Genomic DNA, 21404 nt, shown 5'->3' on the forward strand with positions numbered 1-21404 from the left:
AAGGACCATCCATGCTGCAGCTGGCACCATGCAGATCTGAGTGGCCTGTACTGCTGCCAGTGTAATGGTGACAACCCAGCCAGAGCTGCTTCTGAAGGCCATGTCATGAGTGTGGCCCCACTGCAGCAAGGGTCTGTGTTGTGTTCAAGACTCCTGTTACCATGGACAGCCTTGCAGATACCTGAGTTCTGGGGACATGTTTGTGTCTGAGGGCCACAGTGTTGCTGGGGCCATGTCAATCTGAGTGGACTGCCCTGCCACCTGGGGCAATGGTGACATCCAGACATGGCTGCTGCTGAGGATCATGTCTGGGTCCATAGTCCAGCTGCACCTGGAGTCTGTGTTGATGTCTGTGGCCTGTGGGATCTCAGTGAGCCATAGGAATCTATGGGTGATGAAATCAGGTCAGGCTGAGCTGTCCCTGCCATTGGTGGGCCTGGGAAAACTGGCCCTGCCCCTCACTGGACACTGAGCAAGAGAGCCGGTCCCAACCCTCACGGGAGAACTGGCTCCACACCTGGGAGAGATGGCCTCACCGCTCACCGCAGCTGAGGGAGAAATGACTTTAATGTAATGGGCATAGGCTATAGGGTAAAAGGGCCAGACAAAGAAACACACCCTAACCCTGAAACCAGAGCCAAAAACCCACTGTGGCCCTGGAACCAGAGCCAGTGAAAGAAACACACCTTGGCCCTAAAAACAGAGCCAGAAGGTTAAGAAGAGCCAGTGAAAGAAACACACTTTGTCCCTGAAACCAGAGCCAAAGAAACATTCTCCGCCCCTGATCAGCTGAGCATGAAACCAACCAACCCCTGAGCATGAAATCAGCCAATCTCTGAGCTTGTCCAAGATGCACGATTGAAATCTGATCAATTCCCACCCTGAAAATCTTCACTGTGCATAAACTCTGCCGCCAAGAAGCCCTGTATAGGCCCAGTGCCTGTTCCTTGGGAGTTTGCCTTTTTCCACCTTGGCAGAGGCAGCCACTCGTCTGGATTCCTCCCTCCCAATAAATCTCTTAAATGAGTTTTGGGTGAAGATCTTTCGCTGGAATGGAGAAGCTCAGAGAAGTAACAACTTTAGAAGGAGCAGAAGCGAACTGCTATATTTCTTGAGGGGAGGGGTTCCCCCAGCAGAGTGGGGCAGAGAAGTAGCAATTTTCACTGGAGCAGAGAAGCAAGGGACATCTCTACAGGGAAACTCTCTTAGTAGAGTGGAGTAGAGATGAGCTGTAAAGAATTTCTGGGAGAGGACCAGGATTGCTACATTCCTGTGGGTAAACCATCCACCATCAGACCACAGCCATAGGTATAGCCTGGCTTCTGAAAGCCGGGATGCCTTTCCCTTCAGAGCTGTAAATACTTAAATAGGAGACCTGGCTCCTCTCCCTCACCTGAGGTGGGTGGCCTCTGTGGCCCAGACTGCCCAGTTCAGGTAGAACCCAGCCCCACAGCTGGCCCTTGGGTTGGCCCACCCTAACATCTGCCTATTCTAGGACCTGCTGGAGCTCCTGAAGTGACTGATCCTGTGGAAAGCTACTCGTGGGATCTCCATAACTCAGGGCTGCTGCAGGATATCCCAGGGGAGTTTCAGTGAGGTTGCAGTGATGAAGGTGTACCAGAAACCAGAGGCTTTGAAGCAGATCCATGACTCATTGCAATCAACATTTGCTAGTAAAGCTGATTGGACAAAGGAGTATAGTATGTGGTTCAAAATATTATAAGGGACTACTTCAAAAAATCTCTACTCCATGATGTTGGAAAATCTAAAAAATGGGACACATTTCTAGATTGAGTCAAACCACCAAAGCTAAACCATGAAGTGATCAATAGCCTAAATATAACCATAATAAAGGGGAGATTTTTAAAAAGTAATGATAATCCTTCTGAAAAAAAGCAAATGAACAAACAAACACACACACAATAAAACAGCCCAGGCCCATATGGATTCACAGCATAATTCTACTGTATTTTTAAAGAACATCTAGAGCCAATTCTTCTTAAATTAAAAAAAAGACACATAAAGAGCATTCTCAAACTTGATCTATGCCAGTATCAGTCTCATACACAAATCAAGTAAAGACACAGCAAAATCCCCAAATCACAGACCAGTATCCCTAATGAAATCACATGTAAAATCCTGAATAAAAAATACTTGAAAACCAAATACAGGTACATATTAAGAACATCCTCCACAATGATCAAATTGACTTTATTACAGAGACACAGGAATGGTTTAGCATATGTAAGTTAACAAATATTATAAAGCCTAGTCACGGGCTTGCAAACAGAAAAAAAATCACAGGATTGTACTAGAATGTTTTAAGGTGTGTTACTTTTGTTTATGTTGCATTTGTTTAACTCTGTGAAGCTGTGTTACTGTGCCTGTCTAAAACACCTGATGGTCTAATAAGGAACTGAATGGTCAATAGAGAGCAGGAGAAAGGATAGGCGGAACTGGCAGGCAGAGAGAACATATAGAGGGAGAAATCTGGAAAGGGGGATGGAGAGCAAGCCAGAAAAGGGGAGGACATGAAGGGCCAGCCACCCAGCTACACAGCCAACAATCCAGGATGTGAGAGTAAGATTTACAGAAGTAAGAGAACGGGAAAAGCCCTGGGGCAAAAGGTAGATGGGATAATTTAAGATAAGGAAAGCTGACTAGAAACTAAGCCAAGCTAAGGCCGGGCATTCATAAGTAATAATAAACCTGCATGTGTGAATTTATTTGGGAGCTGGGTGGTAGGCCACTAAAAAAAAGAGTAAAAAGCAGATAACAACATTACAGGATCATTTCCATAGTTCCAGAAAAATCCTTTGAAAAGATCAAGTGTGTATATAAAGAAAGTAGCAAAAAACATATGAAATACATGAAAGGACAAAGAATTTTACTGGAGTATTGATCCGAAGAAATAAGGAGCTGGAGCTAAGAGTGAGAGCATGCATGGGGCTGTGCATCCAGTCCCTACAACCACAGTGAAAAATCTAAAGAGTATATAAGATGGGAATGCCACTGAAGAAACCTGTAGCATCTGAAAGTTAGGACTCATCATGGGATTTGGAGCCGACCTGAGTGGATAGGCTCTATTATAGTGGCCAAATATATGGTGGGGTATGAACGATAGAGACAGAATGGTTCATGTTGTATGGATCGAGGCAGATCCAGAGAGGAGAAGGCAATGAGGAGTGTGCCGAGGTCAGTGGCCTGCTTACCACCCAGGGCCATGGTGATATCTGGACCTGAGCTGCCTGCAAGGGCCACGTCTGTGCCCATGGCCCAGCTGCAGTCATGGTCATGTCTGTGGTTCCTGTTACCACCAAAGCAGAGAGGATAGGGTTGTGCAGAGTGTGACCCACCCCTCACTGGCTGCAACAGTAGGAGAACTGGTCCTATCCCCAACCAGCTGTAGCACTGGAGAGAGCAGGTCCCTGCACCTCACCTGGGCATCACGACAGAGATGACTGTTCGTCGGGGAGCAGGTCAGCTGGCCCTGAGGGCATGAGAGTGGGAGACATGGTTCTGCCTCTCTCAACTGCCATGTGGTGGCATGGGCAAGGAAAAGATGCCCTCCCACATTCACCCCTCACCACTGGGGCCAGTGAGAGAGCTGACCCAGGCCCTCTCCAACGAGGGGGAGCAGGCCCTGCAGCTTATCTGGGCAAGACAATAGAGCTGACCCTGTTGATGGGGGTGTGGATGAGACACCTTAAGAAGGTAAGCATGATAAATCTGGCCCCACCTCTCATCTGCAATATGATGGTGTGGGCAAGGCAGAAAACCCCCCCCCGCATACCTCCTGCAGCCTGTGGCAAGTTGAAGAGCTGTCCCTGAGGTCATGAGGACCAGTGCACTGGCGTGACACTTCTCTCTGGCTGCAGTACTCAGGAGAGTAGGCCCTGCACCCTGCCTGGTCAACACAGTAGAGCTCCCCTCTTGGTGGGGGTCTGGTGTGCCAGCTCTGGGGGCATGAGTGTTGGAGAGATGGCCCCAGTACTAGCCTGTCATAGTGCAATCTGGGCAGAGAAGACATGCCTTCCCTTACTCCTCAACCCTTGCTGCCTGCGGCAGGCGAGAGGGCTGGCTCCTGGGTCATGAGAATACAATGGCTGGCCCTGCCCCTCCGTGGCTGCAGCACTTGAAAGAGTGGTCCCTACACCTCTCCTAGGCAACATAGTAGAGCTGGCCCTGGTGGTGGTGGTGTTGGCAAGCCAGCTTGGAAGACATGAGATGGACAACAGGCCTGGCTCCTTTCTGCTTACTACTACATAGGGTGAGCTAGCCAGGTTGGAGCTGGAGAGGCTACCCTGGTGTCCAGGATGAGAAAGATCTGGCAGGCTGAGCAAACCAGCAATCACCCAGGCCCAGACCCAGGGCTATGAGTTGGCCCATCTCATCATCCACCCCTTCTATGATCTGTGGGAGCGTGTGAAGGGGCCAGCCCTAAAGACCTGAAGTTGCATGATCTCCATGACACAGGACAACAACGGGATATCCAAAAGGAGCCCTAGTGAGCACCCGGTGTCAGTGGTATGGCAAACCCAGAAATCTCAAAACCAGATCAGTAACTCATTGCAATGAACACTTTCAAGTAAGATATGTAGACTAATGTGAGTCACTGTGTCACACTAGATTCCATGATGAGATTGTTCTTTCCTTTTGAATTCTATTTTGTTTTATCTAGGTGAGGAGGTTGAAGGGTTGAGGGCAGAAGGGAAGGGATAGAAGAGAGATGAGTGATATCAAGATCATAATATGAAATCCCAAAAAAAATCAATAAGAAATTAAATTGGGAAAAAAACAAACAAAACCCAACATTCTTATTCCAACTGTAGTAGAATTTGGACAATGGAGTGTGAGCATACCACAATAAGGTTCGTAAACCCAGAGTAAATTTGAAACAATGTCCTTGAGTCTACTGATTCCCTGTCCACACTTGTCCAGACACTTCCCTTCTGCAATGCCTCACCCACTTCCCCTTCACTTGGTCCCCACACCTATCATGGCTCCTCTCTACCTCCCTGGTATAAGGGATACTACTTCTGCTTCCCTTTCTCATTGCTTGTTTTCATACATACCTCTCCCATTGTTACCACCTCAAGAGCTTGCCTGACACCTTCTCAGAGAGTATCAGACACACACACACACACACACACACACACACACACACACACACTGCACCAAATATTCACTTCACAAAAAGTTATATTGACACAACCCCATAGACTCTCACAAGTACCATGAGAAGGAGCCTCTTGGCCACAGGAATATTCCCCTGGGTGCTATGAACCAATCCTGGTGACAGTTAGTACCTATATCTAGCAGGAAGTTCCTCAAGGACACTAGGTATCTCTGGAGCTGAGCAGGACATACATCCTTCAAGAAAGTCTTAACTTGATCAGCTCTGGGTGCACACATCTCCCAGAAGGGCTTGGTCTGCTGGGTGGAGAGCACAGCCACTCTCCATGTGAGAGTCTTCTAGTCAAAGGTGAGGGAATCCTGCCCATTGTAGCCAAGGAGCCAGAAGCCCCCAGTGCTCAGGTTTCTCTAAAGCTCACAGCCCAGAGTTGCCTGGAGGGTGTGATGGCCTGGTCCACATCAGATAGGGACCAGTCATCTTCTTGTCTCTGGATCTCATCTCCCAGTGGGGTTCAGAGTAGGTAGGGTGCATCCTGTGATCCACCAAAGTATGGGGCACTTGTGCCTCATAGGGAAGGACCAGTGATTTGTTCAATGAACTTAGACACACCCTGCCCACACCCTGACTTCAGGAACCAGGGCTGGATCTGTATGCACTGAACTCTGTGCACTTACCCCCGTCTTGGCCTTTCTATCCTGTGACCTCAGCCAGCATCCTCCTGAATTGCTCCTCCTTCTTCCAAAGGTCCTCAGTTTCTCTTGCCCAGATATCAGCTCCCACATGTGGTGATATTGTGTCCCCCATATATTGTGTACCCTAATAAACTTATCTGGGGTCAGAGAACAGAACAGCCACTAGACAGACATAGAGGCCAGAAAATGGTGGCACACATGCCTTTAATCCTATCACTTGGGAGGCAGAGATCTATCCACATCTCTGTGAGTTCAAGGCCACACTGGAAACCACCAGGCATGGTGATATACACCTTTAATCTCAGGAGGTGATGGCAGGAAGCAGAAAGGTATATAAGGCGTGAGGACCAGGAACTAAGTTTGTTACGCTTTTAGGCTTTTAGCAGCAGTTCAGCTGAGATCCATTCAGATGAGGACACAGAGGCTTCCAGTTTGAGGAAACAAGATCAGCTGAGGAATTGGCAAGGTGAGCTTAGCTGTGGCTTGCTCTTTTTGCTGATCTTTCAGCATTCATCCCAATATCTGGCTCCTGGGTTTCTTTTTATTAATAAGACCTTTAGAAATTCATCTACACCTACATGTCCCTTGATGCTGGGCCCCAAGGGCTCTGTTCTCCTGCTCTCTACCTTGTAGTACAGGAAGAGCTCATCATCAAAGTATCCCAGGGCCAAGAACTGGGTCTGCCCAAAGCCCTCCAGAGACCAAGTCTTGAGTTCATAGCACAGTGTGTGGGGTCCTGGGGAGATAAGTTCATGGGTTCCCACAGTCAGCTCTGCCTTGAGAGACTGAAACCAGACTATACCATGCCTCAATGTCTCATAGGTAGATATGAACAGCATGAGCTGTGCTCCCAAATAAATAAATGAAAAAATAATAAAAAATTTAAGAAGGTAAACAAAACAAAAAAGAAAATAGAAAATCATTGAACTAAAAAAAGAATTACGAAAAACCTGTCAAGCTCTCTAAAATATTTAAGAAATTAACCTAAGGGCTGGAGAGACAGCTCAGTGGTTAAGAACACTGACTGCTCTAGAAAAGAAATGGTATTTGGTTCCCAGAACCCACATGGTGGCTAACAACCCTCTGTAATTCCAGTTTCAGGGGATCCAACACCATTTTCTGGCCTCTGAAGGCACTGCATGCATGTGTTGGACATACAAACATGTAGACAATGCATCCATGCACATAAAAATACATTAACAAATTTAAAAAGAAGTGAACTTGCACATGCACTTGAGTGGCTGAAGCAGGAGGATGACAGGCTCTAGGGTTTCCACAGAGTGAGACATTGACAATCAAGTAAAACCTCAAAAATTTACCACTGAGGAAACTAAACTGGGCTTTCCTGGGTTCTGGGATCGACTGGTTTAATCTTCCATTTATCTAAACAATCTTATGTAAACTCTAGCAGAACATGGACCATGGAAGGCCCATCAGAATGATTCAGCTGCCCCCTTAACTTCCATCTGCTGCCCTGCCTACACCTGCCTGGATTCTCCTGTGCACATCCTCCCCACCCTGCCCCATTCGCTTGGTCCCTTCACTTGCCATAAGTCCCCTTCATCTCCATGGTGGGAGACAGACAGGGCCACTACAATACTGTGAGGAGCCAGATCAATCCAAGACTTCCTCAGAGGCCCTGATGAAAGACAAAGGGAACTTTGGGGTTGTGACCTTGTCCAGGAGTGGGCTTGGCAAGGCTGGAACTATACTGGAGCCAGTGCCTTGGAGTCAAGGTTGCAGTTTCCAGGGACCCAACTCTTCCCTCTGGGCAATGGTTATCAGTCCTAAGGGAGCTGTGTCTGTAGTATCCTGTGTTCTTCTTCCAACATTGACTTAATTCTCCGCTGAACTTCGCCATTTTTATCCTCCAAATAGTGTATAAGATGTTACACTTCTTTTTTTTTTTTTTTTTTTTTTTTTTTGGTTTTTCGAGACAGGGTTTCTCTGTGTAGCTTTGCACCTTTCCTGGATCTCGCTCTGTAGCCCAGGCTGGCCCTGAACTCACAGAGATCCACCTGGCTCTGCCTCCCGAGTGCTGGGATTAAAGGTGTGCGCCACTACCGCCCGGCTAGATGTTACACTTCTTAATAAACTTGTTTGGCATAAGGCATCAACCATTTCTTTTTTCTTATTTAGCTCCCATTTTCTCTGTTTCCCATGCCTGGTCCTCAACTCAACATTAAAGTCATGTGCCACAACCTGCCCGGCTTAGGTGAAAGTTTAAAGACAGAATATCACCTACAAGAGTGATGTGAGTTTCATATTAATGTGTTTGCACTGTGGAATTTGATAGGAGATTGCTTAGACCCACGTCATAAAGTTGGTTAACAACGTTAAAGTGTAGTTCAACACCCACACAAATATGGTTGGCTTACTCCAAAACATGGAAACAAAATATAAAAATTAAAAATCAAAAAATAGCAATAAAAGTCCTGAGAACAAAGAAGCAGCGTCAATTATTGAATTATTTTTACTTCCTGATGCCTCATAGGATGAGGAGGACGTTTCCTTTTTAATGATATGGTTTTAAAATCCCCTGAAATGGCTCCTACTCCTCTAGGGGAGCCAAGTGCCCCTTCTAGTTCATCACACACAGGATCATTAAGGCCCCTGTTAAAGCTTTCTGCACTTCATTTCTGGGAAGCTGGAGGGGCTTGAGACCCAGGATAAAGTATTTTGAACAAAAAAAGCCTTCTGCAAGCCACAAAAATATACAAAGTAGGATTTCAGTTGATTATGACTAAGCTAATACCTAGAAGAAGCCAAAGGCCTTCCAGAGGTCAAGCTGAGGCTCAAGGAGTCTTGTTGATATTTGGCTTTTGATTATCAGCTGTTTCCTGCTATGAGTTTCTTGTGTGCTATTGTAGCTTTTACATCATTTATTGGGCACCATTTCTCCTCTGCTAAAGAAATATTTAGATAACCTTGTGTGCCGACAGCTATGCACAGCCAGAACCCCAGTTTAAGCCTCCCTGTAATTATCGTCATTAGCAGCATCCAGCCAGGACCATCCCCAGATGGATGAAAGTACCTTATCAGAGATACCTCTGTACTCTCTAAGAGCAGACTTAAGCATCCAGACTACATGTTTGAGAAGGCCGGGTGGATGTGCCAATTAAGCTTAACTTCCTCTTTTGCCAAATCTTACCTGTAGTTCCAGATCTCCCTTTAACTATCACCAGAGGCATCTAGCTGTACACAAGTTGCCTAGCGACTGAGCACACTTTCCCCCACCCTGCAGAAAAATGGCAGATAGCTTGGACAGATAGGAGCCACAGGAAAAAAGAAGACAGTTTTTTTTTTTTTCCCATTGACCTAGCAACTTATAGATTCTTAACATTTTCTACCAATCATGTTTAAGACTATAGTGGAGCACATAAGATCCCTCTTCTTAGATATTTCCCAAATTTAGCCTTTAGTTAATTCATTTCCCCATTAGTCACTTCTCTTTTGGGTCGCAAATGATAATAAATAATTACTGCCCCTCTATGTGATTCTTATCACCCCTCCGCTTGACCCTGGAAGCCTGGTGGTCACTGCCTGAGGAAAATTCTTACCTGTAGATGTATCCAACCTTCTTATTAAATAAGAAACACAGAACCAGTGCAAAGAAGAAAGTCAAGAGGTCAGCGCTAAGAGCTAAAACCTTTCCCTTCCTCCTGCGGTGGTCCTACCTCTCCGAACCAGAGCTACCCCTGTGTTAAAGTCTTTATATAGAGTTCCTGTCCTGCCTTCTCATTGGTTGTAAACCCAACCACATGACCGCCTCCTCACGGCCTGTCTGTATAGGCCTCCAGGTTTTCCATGATTGGTATTAAGATTAAAGGCATGTGTATCCAATAATGGCTGTATCCCTGAACACACAGAGACTTACCCAGCTCTGCCTACCAAGTGCTGGAATTACAAGCGTACGCCACCACTGCCCTGCTTTCCTATGGCTTGCTAATAGCTCTGACCCCTGGGCAACTTTATTTATTAACATACAAATAACATTTTAATACAAATAAAACATCACCATATTTCCCCTTTTCTATTTTAATAAAAAGGAAAAAAAAGAAGAAGCTTATAACTAATATAAGAAAAACTATATACAAAAGTACAATAACTATATACAATATATACAAGTAATAAATACCTAAATAATGTCTAGTCCATTTGTATTTGACAAATTCAGAGAAAATAATTTCATTATCTATCCTATTTTGGTAAGTCCAAAATGTATCCTAATTAATCTTCAACTATAACTAACTAACCTTCAACTATAACTAACTAATCTTCAACTCCCTCAGAGACCCAAGAAGGAAATAATATTAGCTAACAAAAATAAAAACAGGAAGTGCATGCAAGCAACTTCCAGAAAATTTGTGAGTTGACAGAAACAGCCAGCTGTCTGGACAGTCACCTGAGGTTTCTTCGCAGTGCTGGGGCATCATCTTCAGCCTATAGGCTTAGCATATCTGACAGACTCATTTGTGAAGTAGGATGTACACAAGGTCAACAGTTCAACCTCACATTGAGTGAGAGTAGTCCATGTACCAGAAACACCTGAATTCCACTAGTGTCATGTCATGATTCAGGATTTTAAATTCTGGAAATTGTTGATGGTTTTTTAATTCAGCTGTCCATTCTTCTTGGCTGTGTATATATGGCTTCATCTCAGCATCCCATTCTTCTCCACATCCCTCTATCAAATGCCAGTCTACTATTGAGAGGCGTGAGCTTAGTTACTCTTCAAGAATAACTGTTTCAGCTGCTGTTCCATTGCACATCAGAGGCCATCGGCCCACTGCCTGTTCAGCTGCCTTCGAAGAAAAGAGCACTGTACCTTTTCCGAATTGCGAAGGCCACTTCAGGGATGGTGCCATATTGTCCTGGCCTCTGAAGATGCCTTTTGATAAAGCCATAACCACACTTGTTTTGGCAAGAATCAATAGTCCTTTGTTTTATGTCCTGTCTGTCCATTTTGTCCTGTTGATTCGAGGATACTTTGTTGTCCAGTGGCTAACTTTTGCCACAATGAAAGTTAACTCCATATGCAGTTTCTTCAATGCCCATATTTTCTCTGAAGTAGATTGGTACTGCCAGGAGCTGATATGTCTCATAGTCATAACAAAAAAGAAAAATTTTCTAAGTTATTAAAACATTTTAAATGCCATATTCTGTAGATCTCTGAAGGGTTTGAAGATAACCTGTCTATCTAAAATATATCTACTCAATCTTGAAAACATACCTAATATAACTACAAGTTCTATTATAATGTCTAACTACTAACTTTCATTTCTTTATATCCTAATACTTGGTAATAACATTCAAGGATCAGAAAATTGCATTACATTGTTAGATGAACAGTACAATTAGAAAAATATATATAACATTTTCTAACAATATCAATTTCAATATATATAATTTGTATACAATATAAAACAATCCAATCCAATGTAAAGTATTTACATTTTTCTTTTCTTTCTTTTTTTTTAATAAGAACTTTAAATCTAATCTCCTTTGCTTAGCCTTTTTCCTAACCCTTGACAACAACTTGTAACCAACCCCCCTAATCAATGAAAATTATCCCAGACCCAAAACCCATTAAAAGACCAAAAAAAACAACCGCCCCACACCACCTCTTTGGGAATGTGGACGTCGTATTCTTGAAATTGCTTCCTGCTGGGTATGGGCGAAGGTATCTTTATCCTGAAAGAAAAATTTTAGGTTAATTGTCAAATTCTAGGAAAGGTAAATATATCCTTCATTATCCAGTCTGTGTATAATGCCAAAATTCAGGGTTTATCTCAAATCCTTATTCAAGTAGTCTTTGAGACTGGATCATCTCAGCTAGCTCTCTCAAAATTGCTCTGAGCACTTTGTAGTTCAAAGCTGATCTGTAGATGATGTTTGTCAGCTTAGTGATGTTATTATTGTCCACGTGGAATTGTTGTTGTTGTGGGGCCCCATCTTCTTCCTGGAGACTTCAGTTGATGTTAGGCCTGACCGTGATTTCCTGCAAAAAACTGATAAGAGACTCGAACACAAAGACTATATATGCGACTTTTTAGAATTAGTTAGTACTCTATATGACCATTTATATCTTAACAAAGTTTAAAATGTATATATATATATATTAATCTTGTAAATTTTGATATAAAATTCATACTTTAAGAAAAGTTTAAAGAATCAGAATAGAATCAAAGAGTTGAGATTAGTAATAGAATAGTCCCTTAATTAATTTGGCTTTTCTCCTGTCCGATAGCAGAAGATGGCTCTTCATGATACAGGGAGTTTGCATTTTCCTTTTAACAACATGCTTGAGTTTAAAGAAGGAGAGAGCCATTCTCCAACTCCAAAGTCAGCTTTAAATTTTAATTGAACTGGGACTATTAGAAGTTAAATAGTGTTAAATCTTTAAAGAAAAGCAGAAACAAACATTTAGGAAGACATAAAATTTTTTTAGATAACATACCCATACGCCATTTCACTCTGTTTCTTAGGATAGATGATTTGTCCCTTTCCTTCAGTTGTCTCATTTGTCCAGTGTTCTTCAGATTCCTTAACCTTCATTCTCCTAAAAAACAAAAACAAAAACCTTCCCCAAGGTTTTTTGGGGATGTTCCTTTTTGACAAGTTATTATCTGATTAAATGAAAAGGCATGTGTTACTGGTGTAAGTTAGTTTAAATTGGATGTTTACGATAGTTGATGAACTATCACCTCCTCTAATTAAGAGGTCTCTCTTGTTCAAATCGAACCTTTATCAATTTTGATGGTACCCACAGCTTATCTTCTCCTGTAGAAATAAAAGCAAAACCTCATCCCCAATGTAACACATATCCTGGTTTCCATTCTGAGGTCAGCACATCCTTAAAGTATATAGGTTGATTTAATTCTGTAGTTTTTTCTATTATCCAATGTCTCTCTGCAGCTGTTGTTCCTTTCTCATTGGCATTGAGAAAATTCAAAGTTAATAGAGCATTATGTAGTCTATTTCTGGGGGTTTTTGTTACTCCTTTTTGTTTATTTAGCATATCCTTTAGGGTTCTGTTTGATCTTTCTATAACCGCTTGACCTGTAGGATTATGTGGTATACCTGTAACATGGTTTATATTATAATAAGCAAAAAACTGTTTCATTTTAACAGAGACATATGATGGAGCATTATCAGTTTTGATTTGTGCAGGTATACCCATAATGGCCATAGCTTCTAGCAAATGAGTGATTACAGAATCAGCTTTTTCAGAACTCAAAGCAGTTGCCCATTGAAATCCTGAATAAGTATCGATAGTGTGGTGTACATATTTCAGTTTTCCAAATTCTGCAAAGTGAAACACGTCCATCTGCCAGATTTCATTCCTCTGAGTACCCTTTGGGTTACATCCTGCTGGTAATGGTGTTTGATTGTAGAAGGAACAAGTAGGACATTTCTTTACTATTTCTTTGGCTTGTTGCCAGGTTATGGAAAAATCCTTTTTTAAACCTTTACTATTGACATGATGTTTTTTATGAAATTCTGAGGCCTCCAGCACATTTCCTATCAATAATTTATCAATCTCATCATTGCCTTGTGCTAGAGGGCCTGGCAGACCAGTATGGGATCGGATGTGAGTTATATATAAAGGATGACTCCTTTTTCTGATTGTATCTTGTAATTGAATAAATAATGAAGTTAATTCTGAAGCATCGTGGATAAATTCTGCAGTCTCAATATGTAATACTACTCTTTCAGCATACTGAGAGTCAGTTACTATATTGAGAGGTTCTGAAAAATCCATTAATACCAACAGAATAGCATACAATTCTGATTTTTGAACTGAATTATAAGGACTTTGAACCACTTTACTTAAATTTTCTGATTTGTAACCTGCCTTTCCTTGTTTGTTGGCATCTGTATAAAATGTACAAACTCCAGATATGGGTTTTTTCCTCACAATTCGAGGCAAGATCCAATCAGCTCTCTTTATAAGATCAATTCTATTGCTTTTGGAATATTTGCTGTTAATTTCTCCCAAAAAATTGCTACAAGCTTTTTGCCAAGCTTCATTTTCTATCCATAATTTTTCAATGTCCTCCTTAGTTAAAGGTACGACAATTTCTGCTGGGTCTATTCCTGCTAATTGATGAAGTCTCAATTTTCCTTTCCAAATCAAGTCAGATATTTTTTCCACATAAGTTTTTAATTTTTTATTTGGTTTATTTGGTAAAAATATCCATTCCAATATAATATCTTCCCTTTGCATTAATATTCCTGTTGGTGAATGCCTAGAAGGTAAAATAACCAAAATGCAATCCAGCTTTGGATCAATACGATCTACGTGCCCTTCATGTACTTTCTTTTCTACCAAGGCCAATTCTTTCTCAGCTTCAGGTGATAATTCTCTTGGACTATTTAAGTCCTTATCACCTTCTAAGGTTTTAAACAAATTATTCAGTTCATCATTTTTTACCCCAACAATAGTTCTTAGATGAGAAATGTCTCCAAATAATCTTTGAAAGTCATTAAGAGTCTGTAGTTGATCTCTCCTAATTTGCACCTTTTGAGGTCTAATTTTTTGAAGTTCTATTTTATATCCTAAATAATTAATAGAATCTCCTCTTTGTACCTTTTCTGAAGCAATTTGTAATCCCCAGCAAGGCAATATTTTCTTTACTTTTTCAAACATTATTTCTAAAGTATCTGCATTTGAATCAGCTAATAAAATGTCATCCATATAATGATAAATTATAGATTTAGGAAATTTTTTATGTACCACTTCTAATGGCTGTTTTACAAAATATTGGCACAAAGTTGGGCTATTCAACATTCCCTGTGGGAGAACCCTCCATTGAAATCTTTTAATCGGTTGAGAATTATTATAAGTAGGCACTGTGAAAGCAAATCTTTCTCTGTCTTTTTCTTGTAAGGGTATTGAAAAGAAACAGTCTTTTAAATCAATAACTATGAGAGGCCATCCTTTTGGTAACAGAGTAGGCAAAGGAATTCCAGATTGTAAAGAGCCCATTGGCTGAATTACTTTGTTAATTGCTCTAAGGTCTGTTACCATTCTCCATTTACCAGATTTTTTTTTATAACAAATACAGGAGAATTCCAAGGGCTGGTTGATTCTTCAATATGATGAGCATTTAACTGTTCTTCCACCAGCTCTTGTAAAGCCTGGAGTTTCTCTGTTGTTAAAGGCCATTGCTGGACCCATACAGGCTTGTCTGTTGACCATTTTAAAGGTAGAGCTGTTGGTGTTTTTGGAAGATTATCAGTTGTTGTGCCCTGTTCTTGTATGACATGGATGGCTGGTGAGCACTCATTAGAATATCTTTTAATATTTCTCTCAGAAATATGTACTAATTTATGATTTGTTTCTGAGATTGGAGGGATGTTAATCTGAGTATTCCATTGTTGTAACAAGTCTCGACCCCACAGGTTCATAGCTATGTTAGCCATATATGGTTTTAATTTTCCTTTCTGTCCTTCTGGACCTATACATTCAAGCCATCTTGCACTTTGTTTCACTCTAGATAATGTCCCAATTTCTAAGAGTTGAATGTTTACCTCCTGAAGAGGCCAAGTTGGATGCCAAAATTCTGGTGCAATTATGGTAATGTCAGCACCTGTGTCTACCAGACCAGACAACAAAACACCATTTATTTTTATTGTTAGTTTTGGTCTTTGTTCATTAATAGAAGTTTGCCAAAATTTTTTCTTTATGTTTTTTCCTGTATTTCCTATTTTCTCTGTTTCATCATCTCGACTAACATGATTTATTCCAATAGACATTTGGTTATTTAGTTGCTTTGAGTAGGGGTTTCCTCTACAACTGCAGGAAAGGTTTGAACTGGATTTACTGTGGGCGCCTGCCTGAGGCCCCTCTGGGAGTTTCCCCGAAGCTCGAGGCAGAGGGTTACCCTGTCTGTCCCTTGTTGATCTACATTCATTGGTCCAGTGTTTTCCCTTACCACACCTTCTGCATACTCCAGAAGGAAGGGACATTCTGTTGCCAGTGTTCCTTGAAGAAACATTATTTCTAGGAATGACCTGTTTACAATCCCTTTTCAAATGTCCTTGCTTTCCACATCCAAAACATCTAACATTGCTCAAACCTTTTGAAATTGCTTTTCCTACCCACATATCATCATGGTCATAAGCCTCTACATTAACTGTATCTCTAATCCAATCTTCCAAAGGTGCAGATCTTGCCTTTAACGGCCTGATTATTCTTTTGCACGCTGCATTTGCATTCTCAAAGGCTAAAGATTCAATTATTATCTGACTAGCCTCTGAATTCGGGACCATTTTTTGTACTGCTGAAGTCAATCTTTGTAAGAAATTTGTGAAAGATTCTTTGGGGCCCTGTATAACCTTTGTAAATGACTCAGTTTTTTTTCCTGGTTCTTCAACTCTGTCCCATGCATTCAAAGCTGCCGTTCGACATAGAACTAGGATTTGGACATCATATGAACATTGTGTTTGTACTGAAGCATATTGGCCTTCTCCAATAAGCTGATCCTGGCAGACTTGTATTCCACTATCCCTCCATTGTCTTTCTATATTTTTAGCCTCATTATTGAACCACATTTTCCACTGGAGATTTTGTCCGGGTTCAAGAACAGCCTGTGCCAATTCCCACCAGTCCTTTGGTAGAATCCTATTACAAGTTGACCAGGTGTTTAACATTTGCTTTACATATGGGGAGTGCATGCCATAAGATGCTATTGCCTCCTTAAATCTTCGTAAGTCTAACATTTCAACTGGAACCCAAGTATTTTGTTCATTCTCTTCATCAGGTAGCTGCTGTACGGCTACTGGATAAATTAAGGGTGATTGTGTGAAAACTGGCTTTCTTTCTGTAACCTTATGATCCAATTTTGAAACAACTTCACTATTTATTTCTTCTGTCTGAATTTGAATTTCTCTATAATTCATTTTTACAGGTTTAACAAGTTTTTCTAAGACTGTTATCCTGGCACTTAAGTTGATCTTTTTAAATAGTAAAATGAGGATAAGAAAAGTAATAAACTGAATAATTCGTTCAATATTAATCTTCTCATATAGTTGTTCCATTGTCAGAGTGCCTAAAATTTCAAACAAAGCCCAATTTTCTTCCAATGTACACATAAAGCCCATTTTTTTTAATGTAGAAAAAAATTCTCTTTTAAATAGATATGTTAATTGACTTACCAAGTCTGGGTAGAACAGTAGAATCCCAGGGAATTTCACAGCCACCTGGTGTTCGAGGTGTGAATCCAGCGAGAGAGAGAGAGAGAGAGAGAGAGAGAGAGAGAGAGAGAGAGAGAGAAAGAGAGAGAGAGAGAGAGAAAGGGTAGCCGCTTGAGCCGAGTCAAGCCTTGGCTTTACAGGCAGGGGCCCTGTTCAGCAGGGCAGGCCTGAGTTGTTTGTAGCAGTTGCAAGTAGCTCCAGCTGCGGGTCAGTCAGGCCTGGGCCCAAGCTAGGCAGCCTGGCCGCCCAGGCCAGAAACCGGACCTGCCGCCAAGCCAAGCCAAGCGGTCTTTAATGAATTCTTGTCACGTTGGGCACCAAATGTAGATGTATCCAACCTTCTTATTAAATAAGAAACACAGAACCAGTGCAAAGAAGAAAGCCATAGGTCAGCGCTAAGAGCTAAAACCTTACCCTTCCTCCTGCGGTGGTCCTACCTCTCCGAACCAGAGCTACCCCTGTGTTAAAGTCTTTATATAGAGTTCCTGTCCTGCCTTCTCATTGGTTGTAAACCCAACCACATGACCGCCTCCTCACGGCCTGTCTGTATAGGCCTCCAGGTTTTCCATGATTGGTATTAAGATTAAAGGCATGTGTATCCAATAATGGCTGTATCCCTGAACACACAGAGACTTACCCAGCTCTGCCTACCAAGTGCTGGAATTACAAGCGTACGCCACCACTGCCCTGCTTTCCTATGGCTTGCTAATAGCTCTGACCCCCGGGCAACTTTATTTATTAACATACAAATAACATTTTAATACAAATAAAATATCACCATACTTACCTACCTTTATGACCCCGTAGAATTCAAGCCTGGTGACCTTGCTCGACCAGCGGATTGCTATGGCTTGGGTTTATAACTGGACACTTGAGAGACCTGGGGAGGATGGAGAGATGGAGAACGGAAAAAGATAAGGAGGATTTGACCAGAGAGAATGTGTGGATGAGATGGAAGATGAGGAAGAGTCAGATGGGGAAGTACTAGCTGGGTAAGAATGAGATGAAAAGGACCTAGATGAGGCAGAGTTAAGACGAGAGAATTAAGATAGAATAATATAGATAAATATAGAGAGAAATCAGGCAAGAAAGGAGCTAGGCATGAGAGCAGAACTGAAGCTGTGTAAATAGGATGTTATTCCAGAGAATTAAAGTGAATGGACTAAAGAACTTGGTGTGCTGAGATTCTATTTCCCAAAAATAGTCCTCGCTGCTTGTAATTCTCTCTCCTGAGCCTCTGGGATGTATAATATTAAGGCTGGTGCCTCTAATATTATACATGAAAAGCCTACTTGTTTTTTTTCTGGATTTCCCTCTACCACAGCAGGGGATGTGACAGCATGGAGAAAGAGAGGTGCAGTGAAACACAGAGGCCGCTGCACAGACTCCAGACTCCCAGAGCAGCGCCCCGCATTGCCCTGCAATCTTACGCTAACGCAGACAACTTCATAATTTCCACACATCAGGCTTTATCGCTGACTATTACCCCTGGCCATTCTCCATGACTGTGGTCTGAGGCCTCATTTTTCATTCTTGTCTTGTTTCCTTGTCCTTCAGGAACACTGAGCAACTTGTGCCATTCTTAATTGATCCTTGATTAATCGCCGGGACACCTGAGATATTAAAACTATGGGATATCATTTATTTTTTTCTTCTCTCTGCCACAGCCGTGGGAAATAAGGACTGCAATCCCATAAGCCCCACATCTCCTCTGGGATGCCTTTTAGAAACCCTCAAACCTCTCAGCTTAATGTCCTACTTACAGACTTCTAAGCTTATCCACCTCTGCACTAAAAAATGGCCTCAATATCCCTTAGATAACAATAAAAAATGGCTACATAATTCCTCCTTGGACCCTGGCATTTTATGGGAGTTATCTAACTTCGGTCAGCGAATGGGCAAATGGAAAGAGTTATCTTACATCCCAGCCTGTTTCCATCTCAGTTCCAAACCCTCTCTCCTTGATTCCTGTTCACCTGCCCGTGTGCTTCTAGCTGTGTAACCTGAACCAGAGGAACCCCGCACTACTACTCTAGACCCTGCTAATGAACCCCAGCCTTTCTGACCCCCTGCTCCTTCCTCTCCTCCAGGGACTGTTCCTTTGACTCCCCCAGCCCCTTCTTCCTCTCTGGTCCTGGGCCGAGTCAACTGCCCGACTCCGGCTCTCACCTTTATTCCTCCTGTCATGCTTTCTTGAGCTGCTAAGGAGCCCCACCCCAGTCAGGCCGACCTGGCAGCCATCCTCCCTTTGTGAGAGGAAGCCAGAGTGGATGGACTGGTTAAGGTCCATGTCCCTTTCTCACTGGCAGAACTCTCTCAGATAAAAAAAAATTGGGTTCTTATGCATCTAATTCTACTTCTTTTATTAAAGAATTCCTATATGACTCAATCTTATAATCTCACCTTTCATGATATACACATGATCCTAACTAACAACCTACTTCCTGAGGAGTGCATACGAGTTTAGGAACATGTGATGATATTTTATTTGTGCTTTAATAAAGCTTGCCTGGAGATCAGAGGAAAGCCAGCCACCATAGTAAACACAAATGTCAAGCAGCACACACCCTTAATCCTATCACTTAGCAGGTAGGGTCTTTGTGTTTTTCAAGGCCACACTCGGGAACAGAGCCAAGCGTGGTGACACACACCTTTAATCCCAGTATCAACCATAGAGACCTGGAGGTCTGTACAGAAAGACAGAAAGTGACAGATCTGTGTAGGAAGAGGAAGTGAAGTAGCTGGGCTAAGAGAGCCAATGAGAGGGCAGAACAGCAAGGCAATAAAGGCATGGGTAGACAGGAAGTAACTCGCATTTGGAAACTGCAGAGTTGGTGAGGTAAGGTTGGTTGGTGGCTTTCCCTATTTCCCTGATCTAAGGTTTTTTCGGTTCCATATTTTTTTTATTTAAGAAGACCATATAGAAATTCGTCTACAGGAACAGGCTAGGATACATGCAGACAAGGTCCACCAGACTAATGCAGCATATCTTCCCAGGGGTGAGGTGGTCCCCTATTGGGATCCATGATGGGATTATAATACCCCGGGTGGCTCTCTAGCTAGGGATCAGTTTATGACCTGCCTCCTAGCAGGTCTTAGAAAGGCTGCCCACAAACCAGTAAACTATGAATAGCTTCAAGACATAGTTCAGGACAGACAGGAAAATCCACCTCAATTTCTAGAATGACTTACAAAGCCCCTCTTACAATATTCTAATCTAGATCCTGAGAGCCCATAGGGCAGTCAGCTCCTTATGACCCATTTTTTTTTTCACAGAGCTTCCCCAGCATTAAGGCTAAGCTTAAATGTCTGGAGAGAAGATCCCAGACCCCACAGGCAAAAGTCTTAGTGCTGACTTTTAAGATGTACCATGGGAGAGATGAGAAGCCCCTAAACAGAAATACCAAATGCTGCCAAGGCCATCCAACCACCTGCAGCGACTGCCTAAGTACCCCCAGTCCTTGTTTGTTTTAAATGTGGTCCAGAAGACCATTGGGCTCGTAGTTGTCCTGCTCTGTGTGGGCTGCCTGGTCCGTGTCCAAAGTAGCACCAAGAGGGATATAGGTCAGTTGACTTCCCCTGTGCACTTCATGGCATGGGAACATCAAACACAGAGCACCCTCCAGGTGACCTTCTAGGCTTGGCCATGGACAATTGAAGGTGCCCAGGTTCGGACCTGACACCTGTCATCTCCCACAGGGGGCCTTGGGTACCATTCCAGTATCAGGGTGATCCATTTCCTTCTTTGTGGGCACCTGGACAACTTACTAGATCCTGAGGGAGTTTTGGGGACCCACCTCTTCTTCTTGTCTCCCTATTGTCAGGGTAGGGGGATAGCCTTATATATGTCATCACTCCCTACCACTTAATTGCATTTTCAGGGGTATCCCTATTACCCACACCTTTGTGGTTGTGCCAATTAGCCCTGTGCCACTAATGGGAAGAGATTTTTTTAGCCAAGGTAGGAGTTTCTATTTCATTTGCTCCCCCATTTGCCTGACACCAGACTCACCAGCAGCTCCTCTCCTCCTAGCCACCCACCCCATAAGCTCTAATGTTTCATTTCCCTTGCCAGCCTCTCAGGTAGACCCCCAAGTCTGGGGCACCCCAAACCCTTCTATTGCTAGGCACCATTCCCCCATTATTATCCAGTTACAGGACCCTACCCAGTATATCACTCAAGCTTAGTAGCCTCTCTCATTCCAGAGCCTTAAGAGGCTTAGACCTATCATCTCTGACCTTCTAAGAAAAAAGCTACTTTGCCCAACCTCTTCTCCTTTTAACAACCCTGTATTTGCAGTTAAGATGTCTAATGGAACCTACTACCTGGTTCAAGACCTCCAGCTCATTAATTCTGCAGTGGTCCCACTCTA

General features: G+C 42.6%; 1 protein-coding gene across 1 annotated transcript in view; it reads right to left on the bottom strand.

The window, feature by feature from the left end:
- LOC128124059 (MHC class I-like protein MILL1) overlaps positions 1–21404 on the bottom strand; it is a 28850-nt gene that overhangs the window by 702 nt on the left and 6744 nt on the right. The window lies entirely within an intron of this gene.

Source organism: Peromyscus californicus, unplaced genomic scaffold, assembly GCF_007827085.1.
Source record: "Peromyscus californicus insignis strain IS unplaced genomic scaffold, ASM782708v3 Scaffold_4__1_contigs__length_199733344, whole genome shotgun sequence".
NCBI classification, from domain to species: Eukaryota; Metazoa; Chordata; class Mammalia; order Rodentia; family Cricetidae; genus Peromyscus; species Peromyscus californicus.